Here is a 10,864-nt window from a genome sequence, read left to right as displayed (position 1 = left end):
CGTTTGAATGGGATCATTCGGGGACAAGTAGCAGCTTACTATTGTGGTATTATTCGTAGTTAGGCGGACGTAGCCTTGTCCGGCAACACGGTTCACAATATTGGCGTTTGCATCTGTCATCCAGATTGCGGCGGTGCCGGTGTTGTCTATATGCCAATCATTTCGGGCTCTATAGGGTTCGCTGATGATAACGCTGTTAGCTTTATGGTCTAAGACCAACTGTTGTAGTAGCTCATCAGCAAGTCTGCTCCGGTTTAGGTTGCCTTGGATAAAACTAATCACTATTGAATTGAGACTTTGGCCTTTGCAACAGCGAGTGCCGCTCTGAAAATGCTGCATGCTCCAGATCCAGGGACATGATCGAGCTTCTGTGTATTACACAGGTAACATTTTGGAGCTGCGGTACAGGCCGAAGCTTTGTGGCCGCTTTGCCCACACTTCCAGCAGGCGTTACTCCTGTCTGGACCCTTGCATTCTGCCTTCCGGTGTCCGTAGCCGAGACACCTAAAGCAGCGTTGTACTTCTGCTCGCTGTCTGATTCGGCACTGTATCCATCCGATCGGAATTTTACCTTTTTTGAGTAGGGCGTTGCCAATATTCTCGTCCACTTCGACGACCGCCATTTTCTGTTCTCTTTGGTTTGCTGCGAACACAGAGACACGGAGAGGTCTAGTGATTTCTTCTTTTCCGACCTCCCTCCTTATTGCGTCTTGGATTTCTGTTTCAGTTGTGAGACAGTCCATGCCAAGTACTTCCAACTTCATCCGCTTGGAGAGCTGTTGTGCTTCACCGACCTCTCCTACTGCACTACCTATAGCTGCTCTGAAGGCCGTCTGGTCACTGCAGCGCGCCGTTTCAATCAGTACGTTACCAGATTTGGTTTTTCGTACTGACCGTACCACCGTACCTGTGTCATTAGGGCGGAGCTATCCGCGTATGGCCCCTAGTACCTGGGCATAGCTTTTGCCTTCCACAGGTTTTACCACAAAAGTTGCTGCTTGTCTCCTCTTTCTCGCCCGTTTTTGAGCTTTAGGAGCTTGGACGGGGGTTGCCTGCTTGGCTGGCTGGGCCCGCTGTTTCAGCCTCCGGCGCGCTACATTGGACCAAGACTCACCTTGTGAAAGCGTATTTGTTCTTTCATCTCGTTTCTTTTTGGCTTCCAAGTCCTCCGAGTGGGAATCTGAGCTCGTTCGTGCCCTCTTGCTTTTTCGGCCCGATTCTCTGCTCTCATCTACCTTTTGGGCCCTTAACGATCCCATGCAGCTTAACGCTTCCTCGAGAAGAGCCATACCGGCTTTTATGTCCTTGGACACGGTCTTCTGCTTGAGAGCGGTTTCCTGCATCTCGCGCAGCACTGATACCGCGTACTCCAGCAGTTCTTCTTGGCTCTTCCCTTCGAGGCTTGTGTATGAGAGTGAGCCTCTTGGCGGAGTCGCACGTTTCTCCTTCCCAACAGCGCGCTGTGCAACGACATTGGGTGAGCTGACCGACGCTTTTTCCCTTGCAGTAGCAGGTGTTGACTGGCTGGGGTTATTGCGCAGCTGTGCTTTCGCTGCCTTTGTCTTTTCCGCCGATTCGGTGCCTTGTGTGGGCATTACCGACAAGGTCGCTTTAGCGGGGGTTGTTAAAACCGGCGATCTCAGCACTTTAGTGCTCTTCTTGAACACCGCCCACCCAGTAGATCTACTCTCAAGTGAAATGGCCGATCTGCCGAGATGCTAAGAAAATCGCAAGGTCACGAACAATAGTTAGGTGGCAAGAACGGTGGGAAGATTCGAGAAAAGAGCGCTGGACCTTCATGCTAGTCCGGAATATAGCGGAATGGTACGAGCGAAAACACGGCAAACTAAATTACCATCTCACTCAGATATTGAGCGGGCACGGTGGCTTCAAGGAATATCTACATAAGCGTGGAATAGAGGAGGATCCTTTCTGTCCAAGCTGTCCGTCCGAATTGGAAAGCGCAGAACATGTAATATTTCACTGCCCTCGTTTTCACGGCGAAAGACTGTCTGTAAACAGAGTTTTTTGAGAGGAACATTCCATTAGGAATTTAGTTCCACGAATTTGCGGACAAATAGATTGTTGGATTGCTGTGAGCAAGATGGTCTTTATAGTAATGACGAAATTGATGATGAATGCCGAAAGGGAGCGCAGAGAAATGCGCATACGAAGTAGTGGCGACTAAATCGCCTTTTCTCCAGCACTTTGGAAAGCTCGGTGTAAACAAAACTGTATTGAAAGCGTAAGTACGGTATGGTAAGATCTTTTGGAATTAGCACTTCAAAAACTTCGGGTGAATCCCGTCGAAACCCCTGGCGTTAGATTTTATGCTAAGTATAGCTTGAACAACATCGTACTCATCAACACTCTTAAAACTGAAATTAGACGCAGCTAAACTACCTTTTTCATTGTAACGGTCATAGCATATATTACTATTACATACCGACAAATCGACAAACTTTTCTTTTAAGTCGTTGGTGTCCAGGGATTCATCATTAAAGTTATTTTTAGCACCAATGCCTATTTCGCGAATACGTTTCCATATTTAACTTGAGCCTATGCCGAGTTGAATTGGCTTTCATAAAACGCCAAATTTTGATGTTTAATGGCTTTTGTTACTTCCCTTCTCTTAGACCTGCATTGCTTCCATTTTAGATACGCCTTATTACGCTTAACAATCAACTCTTTTATTTGATGGTTAAACCATGGGCGGCTCTTGGCGCATTTTAACTTCACAACTAAGGGCACAAACTTTTCAAACAGATTATTGATTTTTGATTGGAGGAATTCTATCTCATCATCTGCTGATATTAGGGTATAGACTAATCCCCAATCTACCAAATGAACTTCCATCTCTAGTTGGTGGTAATCAACATTGTAAGCCGGAGTCATTGGTGCCGTATGTCGTATCGCTGTATCCATATCCCTAACGTAATCAGCTGTTTATCGTTACGACGGTAAACCAAAACCCAATTGGTTGGCTACGATACGGTTACGACTTTAGCGGCACCAATAATCGATTGCATTGATTCTCATAAGGTTGGTCGAATCAGCTGTTAAAAGGTTACCGATACGGTTACCGATAAAGCACCAATGTCTCCAGCTGTAAATTTTACCAAGTAGCGCAACTAACAGCTGATCGATGAAAATTCGCACATTCACACGCACAGTTCTCGACTCAGTTTCAAAAAAAAACTTTAGATTATTTAATTCAAATTTTAAAGTGGGATAATCCTTACAAATTTATGTATACAGAATATATATGGCGTTTTTGTTGTTATTAAATCAATAGCTTTATTTATTATTAAAGCTTTTATAATTTTTTTTTTAACTTTGAAAAAACTCCGAACACCATTCCTTCATTATATGACATTCGACTGCCTAGTCCACTGCCTTCCACTCTATTCGCAACATAACCTCTACTTAAGCTGCCAAACTATACAGTAAACAATGGTAATCAATATGTGCAAAATCACGATACGTAAACGAAATCAAATCATGGGAGATATCAAAGTCATATATGAGAAATATAAGATCATGTTTAGAAAAGTTTGGCACTGATAGTTGGTCGTACAAAAGCACCTTCGTTCCTGAATCTACAAAAAATACATTTAAAGGGGTACAATTTACAGTTGGAGACCGAGTGTTTGCATTGAAAGACTGAGTTTAGTGTCATTTAGCAAATCACAATTTAAATCCCCAGTTATGACTATATTACTGTTGCCAAGTATAATATTTTCAATGCAGTTAATGAATTGACAGTAATCAACCTGTTGGTTAGGTCTGTAAGGACACCCTACAAGCACTTTACCTTTATCCTGACAATATTTCAACAAAAATATGTTCAACAGACTTATTAGATACTGACGCATACTTAAGTTTGGACGAGATACACATTTTTACATATATAGGTACACCACCTCCATGCCCAGCCCTATCAGAGCGATAAAGTTTATACCCAGATACATTGAAAAGAGCATCAGAATGGTATGTTGAAAACCAAGTCTCCGATACACACACGACATCTACATTCGAACACTCAAAAAGATATCTAAATTCATCAATTTTCGCAGGGAGACTGAGTATTGACGTGACATATTTTAAATCCGTTCTTTTGTTTGCCCAGTACAAGAATCATGTTGAAAGTATTGTCTTTGGGCCTACCGCGATTTGCGTTATTATTATTAACTAACATTAAGAATAGCCGCCTTCTATTCTAAGCGAGCACGAAAAGAACGCCAAACTTGGTTAAAATTTCCCTGCATGTATTTAACAACACTGGTAACATTTCAGCTGTCAAAATCATCTGTTGTTTATTATTGACGTTTTCTTTATTATTTATATTACTGTAATGTCCGATAATAAGGATGATTTTATGTGCGAAGATTATGGATTGGTAAGTTTAGCGGAATGAAAAATAGTTCTGTGGGCTCTTCCCATGCAGTTCCTAGTTGGCCAATAACCGGCAAAGTGTCTTTGCAGGAATATTCAGAGGATAGCAATTCCGAACCAAATGTGGATCTCGAAAACCAATATAACAATAGTAAAGCGCTAAAGGAAGATAATCCTAATGGAGCGCTAGCTTCGTTTCAAAAGGTGCTTGACCTGGAAGGAGGTGAAAAAGGAGAGTGGGGATTCAAGGCGCTTAAGCAAATGATTAAGATAAATTTTAAATTGTTAATTATATGGATGAAGTGAAGAATTCCCCAACATTTTAATAAATACTTGTATTATAGAATAAATATAATGAAATGATGGAAGGATACAAACTTCTATTGACTTACATTAAAAGTGCTGTTACGCGTAATCACTCGGAAAAACCAATCAACTTCATCTTGGACTATATTTCCACATCCAAAAATGTAAGTCATATTAAAGATAGAAATTATCATAAATTTTCAAATTACACACGTTTTATTCTAGATGGAAATCTTACAAAAGATCTATGAAACCACACTGGATGCGTTGAAGGATGCCAAAAATGATCGTCTTTGGTTCAAAACCAACACCAAATTGGGAAAACTTTACTTTGATTTTGACGACTTTATTAAGTTACAAAAAATACATAAACAATTACACCAATCCTGTCAAACAGATGATGGTGAAGATGATTTGAAGAAGGGGGCGCAATTGCTGGAAATTTATGCGTTAGAAATTCAAATGTATACGGTGCAGAAAAACAATAAAAAACTAAAAGCTTTGTATGAACAATCATTGCATATTAAATCGGCAATACCTCATCCCCTTATAATGGGCGTAATACGTGAGTGCGGCGGAAAAATGCATTTGCGAGAAGGGGAATTTTAAAAAGCGCATACTGATTTCTTCGAAGCATTCAAAAACTATGACGACGCACAACATGCTTAAAATATTTAGTTTTGACGAGCATGTAAGTAGAGAAAAATATCTTTTATGAATACACTGCTAAATTGGATACTGTTGCCTTCGAGAATTTACCTAATCACTGGGAATGCCATAAGCGGTTGTATGAAGTTGCATTTGATAACCGTACTATTTACAGGGAGTTTTTTTATCTGTTGCAAAGCTCATCGATCTTTGGGCCCGAGCCTGTGGCCATTATTGTGCAGTCATCGGCGTAAGAAACGATAGTAACTCCTTCTGGTGGCGAAGGTAGTTTTGATATGTAAAAATTAAACAAAAGTGGGAATAGGACACCACCCTGTGGCACCCCTTGTTTAATCGCTTCCCAAGGCCGTCGGGTCTATGTACCGGAGCGACTCGGGATTTTTCCCGACCAAGGACTGCCATTTCAGTGTAACCCCATTTAATTTGTTGCGTCCCTCCCACAAATTTTCATCCTCCCAGCAGCTCCTTGCAGCGGAACTGCTCCATATTCTCTTGCTCCGGGAAGGTATCGAACCCAATCCGGCTCCGCTTCCTGACCCCGGTCCTGAGAAATGGTTTTGCTGCATCTGCCGGAAAATAATCTTTTTAGTAGGACGGTCATACTCTTGTCAGTGTGTCTCGTGTAAGGGATGGTTGTATCGGACAGGTCGTTCTGGGCTAGACCCCAAAACCAGACGTCCACGTAACTTTTATAAATCTTTAGTGGCTCCTTGCTGTTCACGTCCTAGGACGCCAAGACGCTTGAAGCCATTTTGCTCCTCCATTTCAAAGCAATTTTGCAGCTAGCCTGTCATCAGCATGGCTTTAGAAAACTCCATAACACCACCACCGCGCTGAATGCCATTGGCACCCAGATAAATTGTGGTTTAAATCAGAAGCTCCACCATAGAGCAGTACTCCTAGCGCTAGACCTATCAAAAGCTTTTGATACGGTCAACCATGGCACGTTACTGCAAGACTTGGAAGGGTCTACCCTTCCCCCATGTCTTAAAAGGTGGACCGCAAATTATCTGGGTGGTCGGCAGGCATCGGTGCAATTCAGAAACGAAATATCAAAGCCAAGAAGAATTAAACAAGGGGTGCCTCAGGAACTTGGGGTGGGGAGGGAGGGGATGGCCTGAAGGTTTAATATGGCCACATAAATCGTTCCCGAGATGGTTGGGCTAGCACCTTAATGGTGCTGTGGTACCGGATCTGTATCCGGCAAAGGACCATTACATCGATAACACTCCCCAAAGCCTTCGGGGAGCAACCTTATTGGTACAACAACAACAACAACAACAACCTTCGCCACCAGAAGGAGTTACTATCGTTTCTTACACCGATGACTGCACAATATTTGCCACAGGGTCGGGCCCTAAGATCGATGAGCTTTGCAACAAAATAAACGGCTACTCTCCAGTTTTTTCGCCTCGCGAAACCTGGCATTATCACCGAATAAATCATCCGCGACACTATTGACAACCTGGACGTCCCAAATGTCGACCATTTTGAACATCCACGTCGATGGCACGACGCTACCGACTGTCCTACACCCCAAAATCTTGGGTGTGACGTTTGATCAGGATCTACACTTTGGTGAGCACGCAGCCGCAATTGTTCCGGAAATCCAGAGCCGTAATAAAATCCTCAAATCCCTTGCTGGCAGTACTTGGAGAAAAGATCTTTTACAAGTTCGATTCATGTTTTATGTGTCTTTTTATATTTCTTTGCAGAAAATGAGCAAAACATACAGGCACATTCAAAAATATTGTAAATAGTGCGCGCAAAGGTGCGTTGGAAGGTGTTAAACCTAAAGTTGCCAAGCCTTACAAAAAATTATAAAATTATGAAAAACTGCATAACGAAAAAATTGTATACCCATATACTTACTTATATTCTATATTTTAAAGATATCTTGCTGTTAAACTAATGAGTTATGAATCAAAAATTATAAGCAGAAAATAAATATAAATAACATTATATAAACTGTAATAAATGCAGTCCCATATAATTATTTAAATAAGAGATTAAAATTAGTTAGCAACTACGTAAGTATATGTGGATTAGAGGTTTACGTCGATCCTTTTATCAGCGGCGGCGGCGTACTCCGGTATTCTTACTTTAAAAAGCTTGATCTTTCTATTTAAAAAAGTAATATTTAGGAAAGGTTTTGTTTGTATATATTTAAGGAAATCAACGGTTTGGCCATTTCGGAAAGATCCGGGGTTTTGCCTCAAAATATCGCAGATCGTTCAAACATTTTCAGGAGTAGCTCCTTGCGGAGGGATTGTCCCTCGTTCAGTTACTCCAGAGAAGCTTCCAACATAACCCCGGTCTTTGGAAATGCAGCGTCTGCTGAAAAGAAATAGATACATAAAATGGTCACACTTTTGTCTGTATATTTCGGCGTAGTTTGTGGCTCCTTGGCGGTCACGCACAAAGGCGATTTACCGTTGCTGTTAATGGTTCTTTTAATACTCATGCCTCTAGTTGCACAGGTAGCCTCCAGTTTTCGGCTGTTTTTAGGAGCTACAATTCCCGATGTGCGAACAGTAGCAATCCGACCACCAGTCGCTTCCACACCTCCTGACCCTCACACGGTATGAAAGCACAGAAGCTACAGGACTGCGACTTCGAACTCCGAACTTCGTCGACGACACTGTCCTAGAAGCTCTAGGTGTAGCTCCGAAGACTTTCTAACGGATGTTTTTGTCCTGCTATGCTTGCCGATCTACACCAGAGAAACACCTTGAAACGTTGGGAGTGCCTATTCGGCCAAAGATGCCGCCTCGAAATCATAAGCAGTCTAAGTTGATTTCATTGCGTAACTCCTGGGTGAAAATCGTATAATCCTCGGAGCATCTACATAATTAAAATTTTACAAGGACCCTGCATAAAATTACTTTTTTGAAAGTAAAACTAAGCTTAAGAAAAAGGTATTCAGTCCAACAAATTCCATAAAGTACAAAAAACTTAATCGATATTACTCTAATAATTAAACATATGTTTGGCTCGCAAGTAAAATATACAGATATGTAAGTTAAAGTAATCTACATTGGACTGTAGCACACTGTTGAAGTAGTGGAAGTAATAAAAATGTTTACATGACCACATAAGGCGCTCTACTTGATTTCGAATAGTTTATAAACTCATTAATACACACATTTTCAAACCATCTCGAAATGTATTGATTGGTTCAAACACAAAACGTGTTCTAATACGTCGGACGCTATTGTCGTGTAAACATGGTATCAGAAAATTAAAAATAAACGTCTTATTTCATAAATTGTTTCAACTACTACTACTTATAAATTTTATTCAAAAACATTATATCAGAGAATTTGTTTTAAAAACGCTCAGAATTTGTTTCGAAAAACCTTATCTGAGCGCGAATGCAATACATTTTCATATGAAACAAATTCTGAGATATGGCGTTTTTGAATAAAATTTATAAGTAGTAGTAGTTCAAACAATTTATCAAATAAGACGTTTTTTTTAATTTTCTGATACTATGTCTACACGACAATAGCGACCGACGTATTAGAACACGTTTTGAGTTGGAACCAATACATTTCGAGATGGTTTGAAAGTTTGTGTATTAATGAGTTTATTAACTATTCGAAATCAAGTAGAGCGCCTTATGTGGTCATGTAAACATTTACATTACTTCCAGTACTTCAACAGTGTGCTACAGTCCAATTTAGATTACTTTAACTTACATACCTGTATATTTTACTTGCAGTATGTAGTACTCGCCATTCTTATTTGCTTGCCAATTTTTCTAACAGGGCAACTTTTCGTTTTTCCAGCTCAAATTCCTTTTCAAACTTTTCTTTTAAAATTTCTTTGAACTGTTGAATGGCTTCGCTTCTAGCCCTTTTTTTGTCTTCCACTTCTGATTTAATTCAATTTTTTATTTTTTTTTCAAAGTATATTTCGCAAGCAGTGCATTTTTTGCGTCCGACTGAATCAGGGGAAGAATTATATTGTGAAGAAAATGAAAAGGAATGCCAGCAGGAAGGAGAAGGAGATACCGGTGAATGTGGCGGAGCCGGTAATTCTACTGTCGATGTTGATGGAAGTGGAGAAACCGCTGATGATGGTAGTTGAGTTGGCGATGAGACATCTACCGACACCTTCTCGAATGGCCTGAGACCCACGCAAACTGTATGGTCAATTTTAATTATGGGTGTATTTCCAAAAATTTAGTCCATGAGCTCCATATACGGAGCAAAACATGGACTTGCACCTGTGCCGCGGTTGTTGTCCCGCGCCGCCTTATAAGCCTGAAAGAGTGTTCTTATCTTTGACTCCAAACACACCGGAGTTCTGTCTGAGTCCTAAGAGAAGGATATACATATTACTTAAAATTTTAATAGTAGAAGTATTACATATATGTTCATAACATACCGAGATACCCAATGACACCATTTCTTCCAAAACATTGGCGTAGGCCACTCTCTTCTTTTTGGGGTGCTCGAATTCTGCTTTTCGAGCCAGATAGCATCTCAGGAATCACGTTGTTTCTTCACGTGACAAGATGGTCTGCGTTTTCTTGACTACTAGCTATAAGAGATATCGGACGATATCAATCTCCATCGTTAGTTGGTTTACCAAACTTTGGTAGCGGTACCACCACAGCTTTCGACAGTAGCGAAGACTTTAGAAACCGTTATGCTCCCTCATTTTACGGCGAATATCGGTGAGACATTGCTTCCGCAAAATGCACAGCACTATCACCGCGCTAAACGCCATAAACAAGAACTGAACCAGCAAAAACCTCATCATAGGACAGGGATCATGGCACTTGACCTGTCAAAAGGTATTGAAACAGTCAACCACGGAACAACACTCGAAGAAATAGAAGGTTCTCCCCATCCTCCCCCCCCCCCCCCCCATCTAAAAAGATCGGCCACGAATTATCATAATGATCGGCAAGCGTCGGTTAAACAGGGGATACCGCAGGGTGGTATTTTCCCCACTTATGTTTAATTTCTACATATCAAAGCTGCCTTCCCTACCAAAAGGAGTTACCATGATTTCCTATGCCGACGACAGCACAATAATGAAAACAGGGCCTGCCCCCAATATAGACGAATTAGTTTCGAAAATCTTCCATCTTTCTGGTTGTGTGTCCTCGCACAATCTGGTACTATTACCGGTCAAGTCGACGGCCACGCTGTTTACGACGTGAAAGCAACAGATGACGCAAATATTTGACGTTCACGTATGGCGTTGTACCATTCGACAACACTCTTACCTTCAAGGCCTTCGAAATTGTCTCTAAAGTACAAAACCGCCGGCAGCACCTGTGGGAAGATTAAAGGAACGCTACTATCAACTTACAAACCATTTGGCCGGCCGCTCATTGTCCTCACGTCACCAGTCTCAGTGCCTGACTTAAAAAACCCACTGGAAAATGCTGCAGGCCAGCGAAAATAATGCGCTTATAACTGCTACGGAATGAACACAATTTAACTGTCGGACAGAATTTGACACAGTGCCGTGGACG

At 41.4% G+C, this 10,864-nt stretch overlaps 1 pseudogene; it reads left to right on the top strand.

Annotated features, from left to right (window-relative positions):
- The first annotated feature begins 4,354 nt into the window (after positions 1 to 4,354).
- Positions 4,355 to 9,462, top strand: LOC137241579 (COP9 signalosome complex subunit 2-like; annotated as a pseudogene).
- The last annotated feature ends 1,402 nt before the right edge of the window (positions 9,463 to 10,864 follow it).

This window comes from Eurosta solidaginis, chromosome 2 (assembly GCF_040869045.1).
Source record: "Eurosta solidaginis isolate ZX-2024a chromosome 2, ASM4086904v1, whole genome shotgun sequence".
In the NCBI taxonomy this organism is placed as follows: Eukaryota; Metazoa; Arthropoda; class Insecta; order Diptera; family Tephritidae; genus Eurosta; species Eurosta solidaginis.
The sequence above is the reverse complement of the archived record's forward strand: the minus strand, read 5'-3'. Positions and strand labels throughout refer to the sequence as shown.